The sequence below is a fragment of the Stegostoma tigrinum genome, chromosome 3 (assembly GCF_030684315.1).
Source record: "Stegostoma tigrinum isolate sSteTig4 chromosome 3, sSteTig4.hap1, whole genome shotgun sequence".
Taxonomy (NCBI): domain Eukaryota; kingdom Metazoa; phylum Chordata; class Chondrichthyes; order Orectolobiformes; family Stegostomatidae; genus Stegostoma; species Stegostoma tigrinum.
Genome location: NC_081356.1, coordinates 105,468,134 through 105,491,190, shown reverse-complemented (window position 1 = coordinate 105,491,190; position 23,057 = coordinate 105,468,134).

Genomic DNA, 23,057 nt, shown 5'->3' with positions numbered 1-23,057 from the left:
GCGGGAGTGGAATGTCTTATCGTGGGAGCAGACGCGGCGGAGGCGGAGGAATTGTGAATAGGGGATGGAATTTTTGCAGGAGGGTGGGTGGGAGGAGGTGTAATCTAGGTAGGAGTGGGAGTCGGTGGGCTTGAAATGGACATCGGTTACAAGCTGGTTACCTGAGATGGAGACTGAGAGGCCCAGGAAGGTGAGGGATGTGCTGGAGGTGGCCCAGGTGATCTGAAGGTTGGGGTGGAAGGTGTTGGTGACGTGGGTGAACTGTTCGAGCTCCTCTGGGGAGCAAGAGGCGGCGCCGATACAGTCATCAATGTACCGGAGGAAGAGGTGGGGGTTGGGGCCTGTGTAGGTGCGGAAGAGGGACTGTTCCACGTAACCTACAAAGAGGCAGGCATAGCTGGGGCCCATGCGGGTGCCCATGGCCACCCCCTTAGTCTGTAGGAAGTGGGAGTAAGATGACATTCCACATTAAACAGAGGTTCACCTGCACATCTGCCAATGTGGTATACTGCATCCACTGTACCCGGTGTGGCTTCCTCTACATTGGGGAAACCAAGCGGAGTCTTGGAGACCGCTTTGCAGAACACCTCCGCTCAGTTCGCAACAAACAACTGCACCTCCCAATCGCAAACCATTTCCACTCCCCCACCCATTCTTTAGATGACATGTCCATCATGGGCCTCCTGCAGTGCCACAATGATGCCACCCGAAGGTTGCAGGAACAGCAACTCATATTCCGCCTGGGAACCCTGCAGCCTAATGGTATCAATGTGGACTTCACCAGCTTCAAAATCTCCCCTTCCCCAACTGCATCCCTAAACCAGCCCAGTTCGTCCCCTCCCCCCACTGCACCACACAACCAGCCCAGCTCTTCCCCTCCACCCACTGCATCCCAAAACCAGTCCAACCTGTCTCTGCCTCCCTAACCTGTTCTTCCTCTCACCCATCCCTTCCTCCCACCCCAAGCCGCACCCCCATCTACCTACTAACCTCATCCCACCTCCTTGACCTGTCCGTCTTCCCTGGACTGACCTATCCCCTCCCTACCTCCCCACCTATACTCTCTCCACCTATCTTCTTTCCTCTCCATCTTCGGTCCGCCTCCCCCTCTCTCCCTATTTATTCCAGAACCCTCACCCCATCTCCCTCTCTGATGAAGGGTCCAGGCCCGAAACGTCAGCTTTTGTGCTCCTGAGATGCTGCTTAGCCTGCTGTGTTCATCCAGCCTCACATTTTATTATCTTCTGAGCTTATTTTATTTTTCAGGAAGGTGGGTTTCTTTAGCTGGACCAGTATTTATTATCTATCCATAACTGCCTTTGAGAAGGTTGTGGTGAGTTGCCTTCTTGAACCAATGCAGTCTGTTTGGTGAATCCTATTAGTTTGGGAGGTCCAGGATTTTTGCTCAACAACACTATCAGAATGGAGATATATTTCCAAGCCAGGATGATGAGTGGTTTGAAGGGGAACTTGCAGATGTTGGTGCTGTCACGTTTCTGCTTCCCTTGTCTTTCAAGATGGCAGTGATCATAGGTTTGGACGGTGTTGCCTGTGAAACCTTCACAAATATCAACACTCTACTGTTACTGCGCATCAGTAGTGAAGAATGAGGGTCTTTGTGGATTCAATGCCAACCAAACATGTTGTTTTGAGATCAAGCTTCTTGATTGTTGATGGATCTACACTCATCCAGGCACGTGGGTAGTATTCTAACATCATCCTGACCTCTGCTTTGTAGATGGTAGACAAGCTTTGGGAAGCCAGGCAGTGAGTTACTTGCCGTAGAATTCCTAATCTATGACCTCTCTTGTAGCCAGTGTATTTGTATGGCTATTCCAGGTTAAGTACTGATTGATGGTAATCCCAAGGATTTTGATAGTGAGGGATTTGCTGATGGTAACAAGATTGAATATGAAAGGGTGGTGAATAGATTGTCCCTTATTGGAGATGTTGTTGCCTGGCCTTTGTGCAGTGTGCTTGTTACTTGCCACATTTTAGCCCAAGCTTGGATATTGCCCAGATCTTGTTGCATTTGAACACAGCCTGCTTCAGTGTCTGAGGAGTGACAAATGATGCGGAACAATGTGCAATCATCATCGAACATCCCCACTTCTGACCTTATGATAAGGGAGGGTCATTGATGAAGCAGCAGAAGATGGTTGGGCCTAGGACACGTGCCTGAGGAACTCCTGCAGACATGTCCTGGAACTGAGACTTCCAATAATCACAGTCATCTTCCTTTCTGCCAGGTGTGGCTCCATCTAACAGTGAAATACCATACCCCGCTCCCCCATCTCCCCACTATCCATCCACCTCACACCCTTCCCCCTATCCCCAGCAATTCCCACTTCCATTCCTATTTCTCTTTTGCTATGAGTTCCCTGATGCACACTCAGTTGAATACAGCCTTGATGCCAAGGGTAGTTACTCTCACCTCATGTTGCAAATTCAGCTCTTTTGTCCATTTTTGAACTGTACTGAGGTCAGGAGCTAGGTAGCCCTGGCAGAAGCCAAACTGTGTGCCACTGAGCAGGTTATTGCTGAGCAAGTGCTGCTAGATAGCACTGTTGATGATTGCTTCCATCTTTTTTACAACTTTGACTAGATCTATATGTCACTGAGAAACTCAACATTCATTCACACAAATGGGGTGGTGTGGCTCTCGCCATTAGATATCAACATCGAACATAGAACGCTACATGCCCTTCAGCCCACGATGTTGTGCTGAACTCTCACCCTAATCTAAAGTCTATCTAACCTCCACCTCTACCTTACTATCATCCACATGCCTATCTAATAGCTGCTTAAAGGTCCTTAATGAGGCCGATTCCACTACCGTCTCAGGCAATGCATTCCACGCCCCTACCACTCTCTGAGTAAAGAACCTACCTCTAACGTCTCCCCTATATCTACCTCCACTCACTTTAAAACAATGCCCCCTCATCATAGCTACCTCCACCCGAGGAAAAAGTGTCTGGTTGTCTACTCTATCCATACCTCTGATCATTTTGTACACCTCTATTAAGTCACTTCTCATCCTTCGTCATTCTTAAGAGAAAAGCCCCAGCTCTCTTAACGTTTCCTCACAAGACCTTCCCTCCATTCCAGGTAACATCCTGGTAAATCTCGTCTGCACCTTTTCCAATGCCTCCTCATCTTTCCTGTAATGAGGCGACCAGAACTCGGCACAATACTCCAGATGTGGCCGAACCAGGCTTTTGTATAGATGGAGCATAACTTCACGGCTCTTGAACTCAATCCCTCTATTAATGAAAGCTAAAACACCACACGCCTTCCTAACAACACTATCCACCTGGGTGGCAGCTGTCAGGGAACTATGAATATGAACCCCAAGATCCCTCTGCTGCTCCACACTGCCAAGAATCTTTCCGTTAACCCTGTTTTCTGCTTTCAAGTTTGTCCTTCCAAAATGAATCACCTCACACATTTCAGGGTTAAACTCCATCTGCCACTTCTCAGCCCAGCTCTGCATTAATGTCCCTTAGTAACCTAGAAGAGCCCTCCGCATTGTCCACAATGCGACCCATTTTCGTATCATCTGCGAGCTTACTAATCCACCCTCCCACTCCTACATCCAAATCATTTACAAAAATCACAAATAGAAGAGGACCCAGAACAAATCCTTGTAGTGCACCACTCGTAACTGAGCACCATGTTGAATATTTTCCATCCACTACCACCCTTTGTCTTCTAAGGGTCAGCCAATTCTGAATCCAATCTGCCACATTTCCCCCTATCCAATGCTTCCTTACCTTCTGCATGAGCCTACCATGGGGAACCTTATCAAACGTCTTACTTAAATCCATGTATACCATATCCACTGCTCCATCTTCATCCACATGTTTGGTCACCTCCTCAAAGAATTCAATAAGGTTTGTGAGGCATGATCTACGCCTCACCAATTCATGCTGTCAATAATCAAACTGTGTCTTTCCAAGTGATCATAAATCCTTTCTCTCAGAACCCTTTCCAATAATTTGCCCACCTCTGATGTAAGATTAACTGGCCTGTAATTTCCAGGATTATCCCTATTCCCTTTCTTTGAACAAGGGAATGACTTTTGCCACTTTCTAATCTTTCGGCACAATACTCGCGGACAGTGAGGACGAAAAGATCATTGCCAAAGGCCCTGTGATCTCTTCCCTCGCTTCCCATAGAATCCTTGGATAAATCCCATCAGGCCCATGGGGCTGATCTATCTTCAACTTCCTCAAAATTCCTACCACATCTTCCTTATTAACATCGACCTCCTCTAGCTGACCAGCCTGTTTCACACTGTCCTCCTCTACAGCTAGATCCCTCTCAGAATACCAAAGAAAAGTATTCATTAAGGACCTCTCCTATCTCTTTAGGGTCTGTGCACAAATTCCCTTTACAATCCTTGATCGGCCCTACCCTTTCTCTGGTCATTCTCTTATTCCTTATGTACATGTAAAAAGTCTTGGCGTTTTCCTTGATCGTATCTGCAAAGGTTTTCTCGTGCCCTCTTATAGCTCTCCTAAGCTCTTTCTTCAGCTCCTTCCTGGCTAACTTGTATCCCTCTAGAGCCTTTTCCATTCTTTGTTTCATCGACCTTACATAAGCCTCCTTCTTCCTGTTAATGAGACATCGACCTCTCTTGAGAACCAATGCTCCCTCACTCGACTGCATCTTCCCTGCCTGCTAGGGACAAACATATCGAGCACATGCAGAATGCATTCCTTAAAAAACCTCCATACTTCAATAGTGCTCTTCCCTGACAGCATCTGTTTCCATTTTATATTACCCAGTTCTTGCCTAACAGAATTAGAACATAGATCACAGAATATAGAAAAGTACAGCACAGTGCAGGCCCTTTCGCCCACGATGTTGTGCCATGGAATATTCCTAATCCAAAATAAAATAACCTAACCTACATTCCCCTCAATTCAATGCTGCCCATGTGCATGTCCAGCAGTTGCTTAAATGTCACTAATGACTCTGCTTCCACGACTACCACTGGCAAACTATTCCATGCGCTCACAACTCTCTGGGTGAAGAACCTCCCTCTGACATCTCCTCTATACCTTCCTCTTAACACCTTAAAACTATGACCCCTCGTGGCAGCCAATCCTGCCCTGGGGAAAAGTCTCTGGCTATCGACTCTATCCATGCCTCTCATTACCTTGTACACCTCGATCAGGTCACCTCTCTTCCTCTCTCTCTCCAGAGAGAAAAGTCCAAGCTCAGTCAACCTCTCCTCATAAGACAAGCCCTCCAGTCCAGGCAGCATCCTGGTAAACCTCCTTTGCACCCTCTCCAAAGCCTCCACATCTTTCCTATAATAGGGCGACCAGAACTGGACACAATATTCCAAGTGTGGTCTCACCAGGGTTTTGTAGAGCTGCAGCAAAACCTCACAGCTCTTAAACTCGATCCCCCTATTAATGAACGCCAAAACACCATATGCTTTCTTAACAACCTTATCCACTTGGGTGGCAACTTTGAGGGAGCTATGCACTTGAACACCAAGATCCCGCTGTTCCTCCACACTGCCGAGAATCCTGCCTTTAATCCTATATTCAGCATTTAAGTTTGACCTTCCAAAATGCATCACTTCGCATTTATCCAGGTTGAACTCCATCTGCCATTTCTCAGCCCAGCTCTGCATTCTGTCAATGTCTTGCTGCAGAGTGTGATAGCCCTCGATACTATCAACGGCACCTCCAACCTTTGTGTCATCAGCAAACATACTAACCCACCCCTCAACCTCCTCATCCAAGTCATTTATAAAAACTACAAAGAGCAGAGGCCCAAGAACAGAGCCCCACGGGACACCACTCAGCACTGACCTCCAGGCAGAATACTTACCATCTACAACCACTCTCTGCCTCCTGTCAGCCAACCAATTCTGAAACCAGACAGCCAAATCACCCTGTATCCCATACCTCCTAACTTTATGAATGAGCCTGCCGTGGGGAACCTTATCAAATGCCTTGCTGAAGTCCATGTACACCACATCCACTGCTTGACTCTCATCAACCTGCCTTGTGACCTCCTCAAAGAACTCAGTAAGATTTGTGAGGCATGACCTGCCCGTCACAAAGCCATGCTGACTCCCTCTAATCACGCTATGCTTTTCCAAATAGTCATAAATCCTATCCCTCAGAATTCTTTCCAAAACCTTGCTGACCACAGACGTAAGACTGACTGGTCTGTAATTTCCAGGGATTTCCCTATTCCCTTTCTTGAAAGAGGAACAACATTTGCCTCCCTCCATTCTTCCGGTACGACTCCCGTGGAGAGTGAGGAAGCAAAGATCTTCGCCAGCTGCTTAGCAACCTCCTTTCTCGCTTCCCGGAGCAACCTAGGATAAATCTGGTCTGTCCCTGGGGACTTATCAATCTTAATGTTTGCCAAAATTTCCAGCACATCAAATTCCTCAATCTCAATCTGTTCAAGCCTGTTCCCTGCTCCTCAAAGTTCTCATTCACAACATTCCTTAGTGAAAACCGAAGCAAAAAACTCATTTAGGGCTTCCCCTATCTGCTCAGACTCCATGCACAAGTTCCCTACGCTATCCCTGATTGGCCCTACCTTCTCCCTGATCATTCTCTTATTCCTCACGTATGAGTAAAATGCCTTCAGGTTCTCCCTAATCCTTCCTGCCAAGCCTTTTTTGTGGCTCCTCCTGGCCCTCCTCAGCCCGCTTTTGAGCTCCTTCCGAGCAAGCCTATAATCCCCTAAAGCTGTGCTAGACCCTTGCTTCCTCCACCTTACGTAAGCTGCCTTTTTCTTTTTGACGAGAAGCACCTCTGTTCCCGTCATCCAAGGCTCCTTAATCTTATTCCTTCTTACCTGTCTCAGAGGAACAAATTTATGCATCACTCGCTCCTTAAACAGTCTCCACATGTCTGTTGTGCCCTTTTTGTGGAACAATTGTTCCCAATCTGTACTTCCCAACTCCTGCCTGATAGCGTCATAGTTTGCTTTTCCCCAGTTAAATATCTTCCCCTGGTAACTGCTCCTTTCCCTCTCCATGGCTATGGTAAATGTGAGGCTGTTGTGGTCACTGTATTGTAATTACCCTTCCCCCAATTAAAAGCCTTACCCTGCTGTGTGTACCTATGCTTTTCCATGACTATTGTAAAAGTAAGAGAGTTACGATCGCTACCGCCAAAATGCTCTCCTACCAACAGGCCTAACACTTGGTCTGGTTCATTGCCAAATACCAAATCCAGAGTGGCCACTCCTCCTGTTGGTCTATCTACATACTGTGTCAGGAATCCTTCCTAAACACACTGGACAAAATCAGCTCCATCTAAACTGTTACAACTAAAATGTTTCCAATCAATATTTAGAAAGTTGAAGTCACCCATGACTACAACCCTGTGACTTCTGCACCTTTCCAGTATCTGCTTCCCAATCCGCTCCTCTACTTCTCGGCAACTATTAGGGGGTCTGCAAAAAAAACCACAAAGTGACTGCTCCTTTCTTGTTCTGGACCTCAACCCAAACTGATTCTGAAGACATATCATCCTCAATCTGACTTTCAGTAACTGCAATACTTGCCCTGACTTGCAATGCCACTCCCCCCGCCCTCCTCTTTTTCCACTGTCCCGATTTCTTTTAAAGCATCTAAATCCCGGATCTTCCAACAAGCATCCCTCTCCCTGAGTTACCCAAGCTTCTGTTATGGCCACAACATCGTAGTTCCTAGTCCTGACCCATGCTCTAAGTTCATCCACCTTATTTCTGATACTTCTAGCATTGAAGAAGACACACCCCAAACCATCTCTGTGTCCACAATCACGCTCCATCAACCGCACTTCTTTATAAACAACCTTACTCGCTGTTATGTCTGTTAGAAGGGTAAATACCTCATCCACTGAATTGCAAATCCAGCTCCCCACCTAGTCTATTGTCTATTGTCTAGTTTAAACCGTCCCATATAGCTCGAGCTAACCTCTCTCCCAGGATATTTGTGCCCTTCCAGTTCAGGTGCAACCCGTCCTTACTGTACAGGTCCCACCTTCCCCAGAATGTGCTCCAATTACCCACAAAATGGAAGCCCTCCCTCCTACACCAGCCCTGTAGCCGCGTGTTTAGTTGCACTCTCTCCCTATTTCTTACCTCGTTATCACATGGTGCTGGTAGTAATCCAGCAATAACTATCCTGTTTGTCCTGGTCTTCAGCATTCAACCTAACTCCTTTTTTCGTTTTTCACACTCGCAGTCCTTTGCTACCTGTGTCATTGGTACTGATGTGTACCATGACTGCTGGTTGCTCAACTTCCTGCTTCAGGATCTTGAAGACACGATTTGAGACATTACGGACCCTGGCACCCTGGAGGAAACATACCATCCATTCATTTCGTTCACGTCAACAGAGCTGCCTGTCTGCGCCTCTTACTATCGAATCCCTGCTACAATTGCTCTCCTGTTCTCTCCACTTCCCTTCTGTACCACAGAGCCAGGTTCAGTGCCAAAGACCTGTCTGCTGTGGCCTTCCCCTGGTAGGTTGTCCCCTCATCTATCTATATCCTGTTGTATCCTTTCACCATCGTTGGCACTATCAGCGACTCTTCACGTCATCTGATTACTTGCTAATCAGACCACCCACATTTTCCTCTAGACCATTTATCTATACTAGAAACAACAGAGGACCTAAGGCTGATCTCTGTCGAACACCACCAGTTACTGGTCTCCATTCTGAAAAACACCCTTCCACCGCAACTCTCTGTTTTCTATGACCAAGCCAGTTTTATATGCATCCAGCCAGCGCCCCCGAATCCCATGTGATTTTAGATTTTGAACCAATCTGCCATGTGGGACTTTATCAAGTGCCTTACTAAAGTCCACATAAACTACATCCACAACGCTTCTGTCATCAATTATACTTACCACCTCTTTAAAAAATTTCAATCAGTTTGGTGAGACTTAATCTTCCCCATACAAAACCATGCTGCCTGTCACTAACTAGCCCATTTTCTCCCAAATAAGCATAGATTTTGTCCCTCAATATCTTCTCTAAAACTTCCGCATGAAAGATGTCAGGCTCACTGGCCGATAGCTTCTTGGCTTATCCCTGCTTCCTTTCTTAAGCAAGCAAACAAACATTGGATCCAGTCTCCTGGAACTTTGCCTGTGGTCAAAGAGGATGTGAAGGTATCTGCTAATGCCCTAGCAACTTCTTCCCTTGCCTCTCACATTAACCTGGGCTAAATCCCATCTGGTCCCAGGGACTTGTTTGCCTTAATGCAATTTCGGATACCCAAAATTTCCTCCTTCAACATATTGACATTCCCTAGAGTATTCATACACTCATTCCCTGACCACAACATCAGTCATGTCTTTCTCCTTGCTGAATACTGATACAAAGTACTCATTAAAGATCTCCCCCACACCCTCAAGCTCCATACAAGTCTTCTCTCCTTTGTCCTTGAGTGAGTCTACTCTTTCCCTTGCAACTCTGTTCCTTCTAATAAAGACATAAAAAGCCTTGAGATTCTTCTTGACCCTACTTGCTAAAGATATTTCATGGCCCCTTTTGCCCTTCCTACTTCCATGTTTGAGCTCCTTCCTGTATTCTTTACACTCCTCAGTGGCTTTGTCAGTTTGTAGCTGCCTAGACCTATTGTATACTTTTTTTCTTTTTGACTAACTTCACTTTTTACTTACTTCTCTTTTCTCTTTCTCTTAATCACATCTTTCTTTCAATGTTTGCATTTCACTTCCTGTGGATGACTTTACATTGAAAAAATTCTAACTTAAACTTCCAGTTTCAACTGTTTAGGCAAGATTTAAATTCATTAGAAAACCACCCACTTGAATAGAGTTAAAATTTGGCATTACGTATCTCAGTAAAGATTCTTTCATCTAATTGGTTGAGTAAGAACAGAGAAGATGGTAAAAGGCGGGGAGGTGTTGCATTGTTGGTCAAGGACAGTGTTACAGTTGCAGAAAGGATGTTTGGGGACTCATCAACTGAGGTAGTATGGGCTGAGGTTAGAAACAGGAAAGGAGAGGTCACCCTATTGGGAGTTTTCTATAGGCCTCCGAATAGTTCTAGAGATGTGGAGGAAAGGATAGCAAAGATGATACTCGATAGGAGTGAGAGACACAGGGTAGTTGTCATGGGGGACTTCAACTTTCCAAATATTGATTGGGAACACAATAGTTCGAGTACTATAGATGGGTCAGTTTTTGTCCAGTGTGTGCAGGAGGGCTTCCTGACACAGTACGTAGATAGGCCAACAAGGGGCGAAGTCACGTTAGATTTCATACTGGATAATGAGCCCGGCCAGGTGTTAGATTTGGAAGTAGGTGAGCACTTTGGTGATAGTGATCACAATTCTGTTATGTTTACTTTAGTGATGGAAAGGGATAGGTGTATACCACTGGGCAAGAGTTATAGTTGGGGGAAAGACAATTACGATGAGATTAGGCAAGATTTAGGGAGCACAGGATGGGGAAGGAAACTTCAGGGGATGGGCACATTAGAAATGTGGAGCTTATTCAAGGAAAAGCTCCTGTGTGTCCTAGATAAGTATGTACCTGTCAGGCAGGGAGGAAGCTGCAGAGCGCGGGAACCATGGTTGACGAAGGAGGTGGAATCTCTGGTCAAGAGGAAGAAGAAGGCTTATGTTAGGATGAGATGTGAAGGTTAAGTTAGGGCACTTGAGGGCTACGAGGTAGCCAGGAAAGACTTAAAGAGAGAGCTCAGAAGAGCCAGGAGGAGACATGAGAAGTTGTTGGCGGATAGGATCAGGGTAAACCCTAAGGCTTTCTATAGTTATTTAAGGAATAAAAGAATGACGAAAGTAAGATTAGGGCCAATCAAGGATAGTAGTGGTAAGTTGTGTGTGGAGTCAGAGAAGATAGGGGAAGCACTAAATGAATATTTTTCAACAGTATCCACTCTAGAAAATGACAATATTGTCGAGGAGAATACTGAGATACAGGCTACTAGAGTAGGAGGTATTGAGGTTCACAAGGAAGAGGTATTAGAAATCCTACAGAGGGTGAAGATAGGTCAGTCCCCTGGGCCGGATGGGATTTATCCTAGGATCCTCTGGGAAGACAGGGAGAAGATTGCCGAGCCTTTGGCATTGATCTTTAACTCGTCATTGTCTACAGGAATAGTGCCAGGCAACTGGAGGATAGCAAATGTGGTTCCCCTGTTCAAGAATGGGAGTAGAGACAACCCTGGTAATTACAGACCAGTGAGCCTTACCTCAGTTGTTGGTAAATTGTTGGAAAAGGTTATAAGGAATAGGATTTATAATCATCTAGAAAAGAATAAATTGATTAGGGATAGTCAGCACGGTTTTGTGAAGGGAAGGTCATGCCTCACAAACCTTATTGAGTTCTTTGAGAAGGTGACCAAACAGGTAGATGAGAGTAAACCGGTTGATGTGGTGTATATGGATTTCAGCAAGGCGTTCGATAAGGTTCCCCATAGTAGGCTATTGTACGAAATGCAGTGGAATGGAATTGTGGGAGATATAGCAGTTTGGATCGGAAATTGGCTTGCTGAAAGTAGACAGAGGGTGGTAGTTGATGGGAAATGTTCATCCTGGAGACCAGTTACTAGTGGTGTACCGCAAGTGTCGGTGTTGGGTCCACTGCTGTTTGTCATTTTTATAAATGACCTGGATGAGGGCGTAGAAGGATGGGTTAGTAAATTTGCAGACGACACTAAGGTCAGTGGAGTTGTGGATAGTGACGAAGGATGCTGTAGGTTGCAGAGAGACATAGATAAGCTGAAGAGCTGGGCTGAGCGGTGGCAAATGGAGTTTAATGCAGACAAGTGTGAGGTGATGTACTTTGGTAGGAGTAACCAGAAGGCAAAGTCCAGGGCTAATGGTAAGATTCTTAGTAGTGTAGATGAGCAGAGAGATCTCGGTGTCCATGTACACAGATCCTTGAAAGTTGCCACCCAGGTTGACAGGGCTGTTAAGAAGGCATACAGCGTTTTAGCTTTTATTAATGGAGGGATTGAATTCTGGAACCAAGAAGTTATGCTGCAACTGTACAAAACTCTGGTGCGGCTGCACTTGGAGTATTGCGTACAGTTCTGGCCACCGCATTATAAGAGGGATGTGGAAGCTTTGGAAAGGGTGCAGAGGAGATTTACGAGGATGTTGCCTGGTATGGAGGGAAGGTCTTACGAGGAAAGGCTGAGGGACTTGAGACTGTTTTCATTGGAGAGAAGAAGTTTGAGAGGTGACTTAATTGAAACATATAAAATAATCAGAGGGTTAGATAGGGTGGATAGGGAGAGCCTTTCTCCTGGGATGGTGATGGCGAGCACAAGGGGGCTTACCTTTAAATTGAGGGGTGAAAGATATCGAACAGATGTCAGAGGTAGTTTCTTTACTCAGAGAGTAGTAAGGGAATGGAACACTTTGCATGCAATGGTTGTAGATTCGCCAACTTTAGGTACATTTAAGTCTTCATTGGATGAGCATATGAACGTACATGGAATAGTGTAGGTTAGATGGGCTTGAGATCGGTATGACAGGTCGGCACAACATCGAGGGCCGAAGAGCCTGTACTGTGCTGTAATGTTCTATGTTCTATGAGTATGCAACAATATCTGTGACTCCACACAAAACCCAGATCCTCCATAGATGGTACCATGATGTTTTAGATTTCTAATGCCTGTAAACACTTTGATGTCCACTGGCACTATATGTCCACCAGATCCACTTGAAGGAAGGCCTTGTTCCAGGCGGTTATAGAGGTTAGTTGAGACATGCTCTAATGCAATGCTATTTGAAGAAAGTGACTTTGGTTGAGAAGCTGAATACGTTTTCGCGTCTTTCTGCCTTTCCTTGGTGTGAGTTGTGAGTGTACTGAGCACCAGTACAGTACCAGGTGCGGAGATAACTCGAATATTTCAGAGAATGAACAGGGGTGATTAGGAGAATGGAATCTTCTGAGGAACTCGTGCTCAGATATATTGAGGGAGCTGATCCTTTGCATGCAAAGCCTGTGATTGTGATTTTGCATCCTGTTCGCTACAGCTCTCTAGAGCCTTTCCCTCTCCCCTGTTTATGGGCATGAGGCTGAGAGGAAGGCAGCTAGTGCTGATGATGTTGTTGCTGCTTCCATTGGATCAGTTGGTGGTGCTGAGTCCCTTGTCCCTCAGACCTGTTGAATGGAGAAGAATGGAGAAGCAGGAAAGTGTAGTTGCTGGTCACTGCAATCACACCATGTCGTTGTTTTCCATTCACTCATGGGTCATGGCTGTTGCTAGCTAGGCCAGCATTTACTATTCTTCCCTTGTTGTCCTTGAGAAGGTGGTGAGCTGCCTGTTTGAACCGCTGCAGTCTACCTGCTGTAGGTTGACCCACAAAGCCCTGAGGAAAGAATTCCAGGATTTTGATCTAGTGACAGTGAAGGAATAGTGATGTATTTCCAAGTCAGGATGGTGAGTGGCTTGGAGGGGAGTTTGCAGGTGGAGGTGTTGCCACTCTGGTCCTTCTAGATAGAAGTGGCTGTGGGGTTTGGAAGCAGCTGTCTAAAAGATTTCGGAAGGACCTCTGCAGTACATCTTGCAGATCGTAAACACAGCTGCTACTGTTGTGGTGCCAATCAAGTGAACCGTTTTGTCCTAGATAGTGTCAATCGTCTTGCATATTGCAGGACCTGCACTCATCTAGCCAAGTGGGGAAAATTCATCACTCTCCTGACTTGTGCCTTGTCGATGCTAAACAGGCTTTGGGGAGTCAGGAGATAAATTTCTCATGACAGAATTTCCAGCCTTTGACCTGCTTTTGCAGCCATTGTGATAATGTGGTGTGTTTCTGGTCAATGGTAACTCTCACGATTTTTGTAGTGGGAGATTCAGTGATCATAATGCCATTAAAAGTCTAGGGACAGTGGTTGGATTGTCTTTTGTTGGAAATCACTCTCCCAGATGGAGTGTTGTAAGAAATAACCACTCACCTGTGCAAACTTTGCATCCACAAAACTATCCCCTAAAGGCCCAGGAATATTCTGCCTTATGATTCTACCGTTTTGTGAATATATAAATGGGATTCAAAAGCATTACTGTTGGTGAGTTAGAGGAACCTGCTATATCTTATCAGAACCAGACCAATTTCATGTCTAGGTCCCCCTTAACTGGTCCTGCAATGGCTGCCAAAATAATAAACAGAGCTTTTAGAATCAGAAATAGTCAGGGAAACGCATCAAATCTGAAGAGAAAGCGAAGCCAATGTTCCAGAGCCAGTAATCCTTCTTCAGAACTGATTGTATCAGTAAAAGCTTGGTATATATTCTAAAGAAAAGGTGACTTTACAAAAATAACCTTGAGTTTCTGGTTGCCTGCGCTTTTAACACACAATGTCCCCGGCCAACATCTCTGCTGCAGTGCTCCATTGATGCTCAGTGCAAGCTGGAAGAACAGCATCTCATTTTCCACTTGGGGACCATGTAGCCTTCAGAACTCAGTTAATAAAGTGTGAAGCTGGATGAACACAGCAGGCCCAGCAGCATCTCAGGAGCACAAAAGCTGACGTTTCGGGCCTAGACCCTTCATCAGAGAGGGGGATGGGGTGAGGGTTCTGGAATAAATAGGGAGAGAGGGGGAGGCGGACCGAAGATGGAGAGAAAACAAGATAGGTGGAGTGGAGAGTATAGGTAGGGAGGTAGGGAGGGGATAGGTCAGTCCAGGGAAGACGGACAGGTCAAGGAGGTGGGATGAGGTTAGTAGGTAGGAGGTAGAGGTGCGGCTTGGGGTGGGAGGAAGGGATGGGTGAGAGGAAGAACAGGTTAGGGAGGCAGAGACAGGTTGGGCTGGTTGTGTGGTGCAGTGGGGGGAGGGGATGAACTGGGCTGGTTTAGGGATGCGGTGGGGGAAGGGGAGATTTTGAAACTGGTGAAGTCCACATTGATACCATATGGCTGCAGGGTTCCCAAGCGGAATATGAGTTGCTGTTCCTGCAACCTACTGGTGGCATCATTGTGGCACTGCAGGAGGCCCATGATGGACATGTCGTCTGAGGAATGGGAGGGGGAGTTGAAACGGTCTGCGACTGGGAGGTGCAGTTGTTTATTGCGAACCAAGCAGAGGACCAACTTCAGAACTCAGTGTTGTTTTCAATAATTTTAGTGCCTGAGCACCTTCTTCCAACTCTTTTGGCCTCCTCCACACACCAGGCTTTGTTATCACATGGACTGCTATCACAACCAACCCATCTTCGCCCACAAATGGTACCATTAGCAGCTTCTCTTTCTCCTCAGTTTACCATTACCTATTGGACCATCAACAGCAGCAGAATTGTACACCAACACAATCTGCAATCTCATGGTCAAGCATATTCCCCGCTCAACCATTACTGTCAAGCAGGTAATCAACTCTGGTTCAATGGAGGTTGAAGGAGGGCATGCCAGGAGCAACACTAGGCATACCTGAAAATGAAGTGTCAACGTGGTGACGTTATGAAACAGGACAACCTGCATGGTAAACAGCATATGGAGCAAGTAATGAAGAGAACTAAGTGATCACATAGCCAGTGGAACAGATCTAAGGTCTGCAATCCTGTACATCCAGTCATGAATGGTGATGGACAATTAAACAAGTCACTGGAGGAGGAAGCTCCACAAACATCCCTATCCGCAATGATGGAACAGCCCTATACATCAGTGCAAAAGGTATGACTGAAGTATTCGCAGCAATTTTCAGTCAGAAGTCCAAGTGAATGATTCTTCTCGGCCTCCTCCAGTGGTCCCCAGCATTACAGATACCAGTCTTCAGATAATTCAATTCACACCACGTGATATCAAGAAACAGCTGGAGACACTGGACGCTGCAAAGACAACATTCCGGCAATAGTGCTGAAGACTTGTGCTCCAGAACTTGCTGCTCCCCTAGCCAAGCTGTTCCAGTTACAACATTGGCATCTACTCAATAATGTGGAAAATTTCTTTGGTATGTTCTGTACATAAAGAACAGAACAAACCCCACACAGCCGATTACCATTGCATCTGTCTGCATGATAGGGGGAGAGAGGGGAGGGGGAGTTGCAGGGAGGTGATATCTTCAAATCGGTGGGGTGCATCCCTCTGCGCAAAGGTTGTTTTATGTAACCCCTTTCCCCCTGCCTTTAAAAGATGTATTTTGCAAATCTGATCTACTGCCTCTGTCCAATATTTTAGTCACTTTTAATCAACCTGTTCAGACAGGTTATGACACACCTCTTGGGCAGATAGGATTTGAACATTCTGGGCCCACAGAGATTGGGGCAATATCACTGTGCCACGAGACTTCTGCTCCGCAATTTATTTGCTATTATGTATCCACATACACACAACTGGCTTCTTATCTTCCAATCAAGAAATCCCCCATGGTTTTTTTTCATCTATTAACCACCTGCTCCACATTTTATGAATTGAGGCACTTAATTTCCAATTCATTGGACAGTTAGGGCCCTTAATAGGCCTACGCCTGGGAACCTTGTGGATTTGTAACCCAGCCTCCATCTTATGAGGAACTGTTTGGGGATGGCACGATGAATGATGAATGGGCTTCCAACATATTTTATATGGATATTCCCAGTCAGTCAGCTGTAAGGTTTTTAAAAATGTCATTCTAAGCATTAAACAATGGTACCAAATATTGCTTGTGTAAATTCTAGCAAATAAAGTCAGCCCACACAGCTTGTTTACCCAATAACTTTCACCACTTTAACACGACTGCCCAAGCTCAGTAGCTATCGGCTTATATGGGAAAATGTTGATCTTTGTCTAATTGTTTGATATTGTGAAGTTGATCTTTTCCCTTTGTTTTTATGTGTCAGTAATGATGACGGGCATTTCAGAATCAATCGGAATCCCATTCAAATTAAAGACAGCAACAGCAAATGTCAGAATGTAAATAAATTGTAGTACCTGAATGTTAATATAAAGAAAAGTGGTAGGTTTGCATCAGGTACAAAATTAAAATCTCAAAAATCTGTTTCCCAAACCAAAGCCACCTCCAACATCCTCCCTGTTCCTGTTTCGCGTGAAGTTGGAATGTGGGCCAATGGTTAACACTGATCTAAGGAGGCAGTTGGCCGCTTTACTTGCTAGAATGAAGATACAAGCCTCATTGCAATGTGGATTTTCATTTGTAGCAACTGTTGGTTGGATTTGTTATGCATGAGGATATTCTGTCAGTTTCACTAAAGTGAGAAAGTGATAGATTTGGGAGGCAAGTGTCTTCACATCTTCTCCTCATTCCAGGTATCCTGCCCTGAAAGTTTCTGCAAACAGGTCCTACTTCACAACATCTCCTCCATGATCTTTGATTCCAATATGAGGTGTTTGAGATCTCATCTCTGGCCTTTGATCTCCAACCTTTCCACCAGTATCAGCCTGATTGACCTATGCTTTCCACTTTCCTGCCAATCAAATCATGGCAGACAGACCAATCATTCATGTGAGTGACACTGTTTCACTTAATACATTTTAATGGCTTCCCATTCTAAAATGAAAGCATTTTACATCAGAGGCAGTATGACTATGGTAACTCCTAATATTATTACATAGAAATGCATTTCTTCAAGCATCCACATCTTCATTAAAAAAAACTGCTTGTGATGTACTTACAATTTATCTAATATGCATGGACAATAATGAACATTATCACAATCATTGCTTGTTAATTCTAGTCTATCCTACTTTCATCTGTCTCTGCATATGCATTGCATTCTTAATCTTTAAACCAAGCAGGTCTTCTAATGGTGTCCCTGCACATTTTGGCTGGTATCTGGCCAATACTGGGGCAATGTTCTATTGCTGGAAAGTGTCATTCTCCTGGTGAGTACAGGCAGCTTCTCAAGAGGAACTCGGAGTGGACAATAGATCTGGGTCCAGCCAGCAATGCCCACGTCTAATGAATGAATGAATAAATAAAGCAATCAAAGTGACAGCTGTACTACACAGATCCTGATTTGGCACATAGACCGATTCTTGGTGACAGTCTTCGAAGTTTTCACTCTGGCACTCCAATGCTGAGCTTTGACAATGATTTGGCAGCTTTATCAAAGTGAACTTTTGCTTTTAGTCATTTCACTTTGATTTTTCACTCACTCCTACAACTACTGCTGACTTCAGTAATTTTTGCATGATTGCAAGAATATCACAGCTTCCACACTGTAGGGATTCTATGATTACAAAAGTGAGGGCACAGTAGGTCTTTGGTTAGCACTGTTGCCTCACAGTGCCAGGAACCCGGTTTGATTCCACTATCAAGCAACAATCTGTGTGGAGTTTACACATTCTCCCTTTGGGTTTTCTCCAGGTGCTCCAGTATTCTCCCACAGTCCAAAGATGTTCAGGTTAGTGGATTGGCCATGCTAAATTTCCCATAGTGTCCAGGGATGTGCAAGGTACTGGATTAGCCGTGGGAAATGCAAGGTTACAAGGATGGGGTGGGTTTGGGTGGGCTGCTCCTAGGAGGGTCAGTGTGGACTTGATGGGCTGAATGGCCTGCAATCACACAGTAGGGATTCTATGACTCTAAGAGCAATTTGGGTGCAGTTTGACACAAGTCTTTGGCTAGGCTACTTTCCATATCTTCATGAGGTGCATTGCTCCACTCTGGGATTGCCTTGAATAAGACTATGCCAAATTTACTCAATTTTTTTAATGATCCCTTATCAATTTTCACTGCTACCTTAGCCTTTCCATTTGACTGTGGATGCTGGGAAGATGATATGTGGCGCTGAATTTTCCAATTATTTATGAAGTTCATACATGAGTTGAGGCTCAATGTCACTCCAGAGTGTGCTTTCAGACATTCCAAAATCTCACTGGAGTCATTAAAGTTAGCTGATCTAACTCCTGTATTCAGATTTGTAGTCAATGGTGACAAGGTAATCAGATCCTGTGAAAGAGAAAAGGTCTATTCCAAGATTTATCCGTGGTCTTTTCTGGATATCACAAGATATGAGTAGCTCCTTAGCTTGCTCAGCTTGGTATTCATTACAAACTACCAATGGCATTGGTTCTAGCGAAAGCTGCTTCTTGTGCTGTGCCCAAAACCACTAAACATCCTTAAAAAAAATGACAAAGTAGCCAAGAATTTCCCTCAGTAGCTCAGAAATCCAACAAATTGTTGCACTGCTTTCATACCTGTTGGTTACAGCCTCTCTGCTTGTCAGAATCCAGTCATTCGCTGTAACAGTGGCACCAGATTTTGATAGTGGTGTACAACAGTTTCTTCCATTATAGCTTGACATCTGTGGCAGATTATCCTCAAATATCTTCTGGTCTGGAAAAATCATTGACTATCTCATATTGTCTGAAGAGCAGTGGAAATTGCATGAACAACTGTTTTTCATTTCACAAATGGCATCCAAAATGTATAGAAAACTGTTGTTTCCGTCCAGTTTTACTTGCTGGTGACTGTACTTTGCAGCAGTTATTAAAGACCTTTACCTTGGCAAGTTGTGGTGAAATGTCTTCAGAGGTTGAAATGGCGTAGTGAGATGTCTTCAAAGCTCTGTTGAAATGCTATGCATGCACTAAGTTTTCCAGGTTTTTGGAGCTACCATGCAGCTAATCTGATCTAGTAGAGTTCTCTTCATTGTTCCTTTCTTTTCCAGCTCTTCCATCTTTAGGCTGGACTTGAAAGTAATTGGAGCGCTCCTTCAGAAATGCTGAGTTGTTTTCACAGTCTCATCTATTTTGAAATGATACCAAGAAAACATTCAATACCTCGAAAAACAATTGTCATCATGTGGGGCAAAACTGTTCTGATGCATAAAGCTATGTACGTAGTTCAAGGTTTAGATTGGCTTCAGTTGAGATGTGTGAATTTTGCTTAAGCCCTACTGTCTAGAATTGCAGGCCTTTGGTCTTTCCAATGCATTGTGCTCTCAACTTCATTTATCGTCGGATTGGAATCATTCCTCACATAGTTTCAACATAGCTTTCAAGGGTTTTTTGCTTTTTGGTTGCTAACTTCAGCCAAGTCGCATAGGTCTGTGGTGCCCACAATGTTGCATAAAGCACTGGTGTCTCTCAAACACTTCATGCTCACTCATCATTCTAACAGTCATAAACCATTGCCAGAAAGAGTGGTTGAGTCAGAAATCCATGTAACATTTGAACTGTATTTAAATACATTGCCATATCCTTCAGGGATATGGACCAAGAGCTGGAAAATAGATTTAGCATAGTCAGACCTTTGCTGGCTGGCACAGCCACAATGGGCCAAATGGCCTCCTTCTGTGCTATATATGAATGTGTGAGTAATTTATTAACTCTAGGCCTGATGATGCCAACCTGTTGGAAGGTGGAAAGTGATTTATAAGTATCATCAATTGACATCTCTCCAGAAGTCATCCATATATTTTTTCAGTGAAACACTTATATTGAAAATGACTCAGCTTCTGCAGTTAAAGCATTGGTTTGACCATTCAGGACAAGTTTCCTTTCTCCTTGAATGGAGCCTTCCCTCGGCTGGCCTTGATCTTTTTGCTGCCATTGATACAAATATTTCTTAACAGAGAATTCAAATTGTGTCTTCAAAATTTCTCCAGTCTGGTATTCCTGCTCCTGGTGAATTCCTGAATGTTACAGAATTTGTATCACTCTGTCCCCTGCACTGAAAACAAAGTTACTCTCTAATGTGACAAGGCTTCTTACTCAAGTCTGTAGCTAGCTCATAGGTTTGCCACTGAGAATGGGGGAAAATAAAATTCCAGTTTTGTTTCATGTGACTTTTCATTTCCCAAAGGAATGGAAGTTTCACAGCCATTCTGACTCACCCATTAGTTCAACGTTGCGATTTTTCTAACTCTTCCATGCTGTTCTTATTATAACTGGCTTTTCATCTGAAATTCCTACAATTTCAGCTGGCCATTTCAGTCATCATGTTTCATGTAATTTGTATAATGACTGCTCATTCTAAAGATCAAAGCAACGGCAGCAGAGGTCACATGACGCTGACAATCCGTAATGTGTACAATGTTGAAATGCGTGTTTCCAAACAGAGTCTCCAAGCTCCTCAGTAAGTGGGGGAATCCCAAATAATGGATACCCCCTGATTTTCTAACTGACCTGCTCGCTACGATCAATTCAGTGAAATGTCTGCCCCTGGTGCTGAAACATTGCCACATTTAATTTGTCACTTCATGTCAGCGCCCAATGCAATAGATATATCCTGACAGTTGTAATCATTGCCTTTATTCTCCAGCAAAACGGCACCAATCACCAAAAGAGAATGAACATTTCTAAGCTTCTAAGGTTGAAGGAACAGGCTTCCAAAATTTGTTGGCTACATTGGCTTTTCGACAGAAGCAAATATATTATTTTGTAACAAGTCTAAGGCAGTTAGCAGCTCTTTAGGACAACATTAAAACACCGTAGAATTGTCTTGCTGCTGTATCCCTTCAGCTGGCTATCACTTTCATCTCAGTAATTGCTCTTTATTAAACATCAGGACAGGTTTGCAGCCATGTCAAGCATACACACCATGCAAGACCCTGAATAGAAATGTATTATTCATGCTTGCACTCACTTTTCCTGCCTGAAACATTGCACTGGATATCATTCTGATATTCGTGCCTAACTCTGCTGTGCATCCATATTTGGATGTTTGTGTTTTACATCTGCAATTGCTGATGGGAATTTGTGAAAGTGCTATTGATTTTTCCTCCACTGCTCACTAGATTTCTTTGCTATCAATTCTCAAATCCATGACATTCACCATCTATGGGAATGAGGGCTTGAGCTACATGGGAGCACTAAGAAAGGGTATCATTTTGTTAGCATCAGCCCAGAGATGGTTCACTTGATTGTTTCTTGGAAGGAAGCACTTACCCAACCAGGAAAGAATAGGCAGATCAGAAAAATCAATTGAACTGTGAAGAAGGAGAGGTGATCTTATTGAAACTGTAACATCGTGAAGTGACAAAAGCAAAGTTGCTGAAAAAGCTCAGCAGGTCTGGCAGCATCTGTGAAGGAGTAAACACAGTTAACATTTTGGGTCCAGTGACCCTTTCTCAGAACTCAGAGTCCCCAGTTCTGAGAAAGGGTCACCGGACCAGAAATGTTAACTCTGTTTTTCTCCTTCTCAGATGCTGCCAGGCCTGCTGAGCTTTTCCAGCAACTTTGGTTTTGTTCCCGATTTACAGCATCCACAGATCTTTTGGTTTTTATTAAGATTCTGAAAGTATTTGGCTGCGTGGTTGCTGAGAAGATGTGTCCCCTTGAGGTGTAAATCCAAAACAAGGGGATATAGCTGAAAGATGAGAGGTCTCCCATTTAAAACTACTATGAGGATAATCTTTTACACTCTAAGATTTGTTAGTCTGTGGAACACTCGTCCTCAGAGAACTTTGTGAGTAGTTATGGTACATTCAGGCCAAGTTACAGAGTTAGTTTTACTGACAAATGAGTCAAGGGTTGTGGAGGACAGGTTTGAAAGTGATGTTATGGTGATATAACCCAGATTAAAGCAAATAATGAAGTAGTCCAAAGGGGCCGAATAGTACATTTCTACTTCTAATTCTTATGTTTCTTGTATGTCACCCCCGCAAATCACATATCGCCCCAACTTGAACATAGATCAGTCATTCATCATGTATAGTCAAAGTCTGAGAAATGTTTACGTTGACCTTTATTTCAAAGGGAATGGAGTATAAAAGTAGGAAGGTTTTATTAAACTATGCAAGGTACTGTTCAAACCATTGCTGATATACTATGAAAAGGTTTGCGCACCAGATCTAAAGAAGGATATACTGGCATTGAGGGCAATCCAGAGAAGTTTCACCAGGCTGATACCAGGTATGGGCAAACTGCCTTAGAAGGAAACTGAGAAGATTGGGCTTCTGCTCATTGAATATAGAAGAATAAAAGCTAACAAGATTAGGGTTCTTCCTCTCATCTATCCCCTCCTCCCACCTCGAGCCGCACCTCCATTTCCTACCTACTAACCACATCCCGGCCCCGTGACCTGTCCATCCTCCCCAAACTGACCTATCCCCTCCCTACCTCCCCACCTACACTCACCTCTACTGGCTCCATCCCCAAGAATTAGCCTCATGAACCTACGCTGCACTTCCTCAATAGCC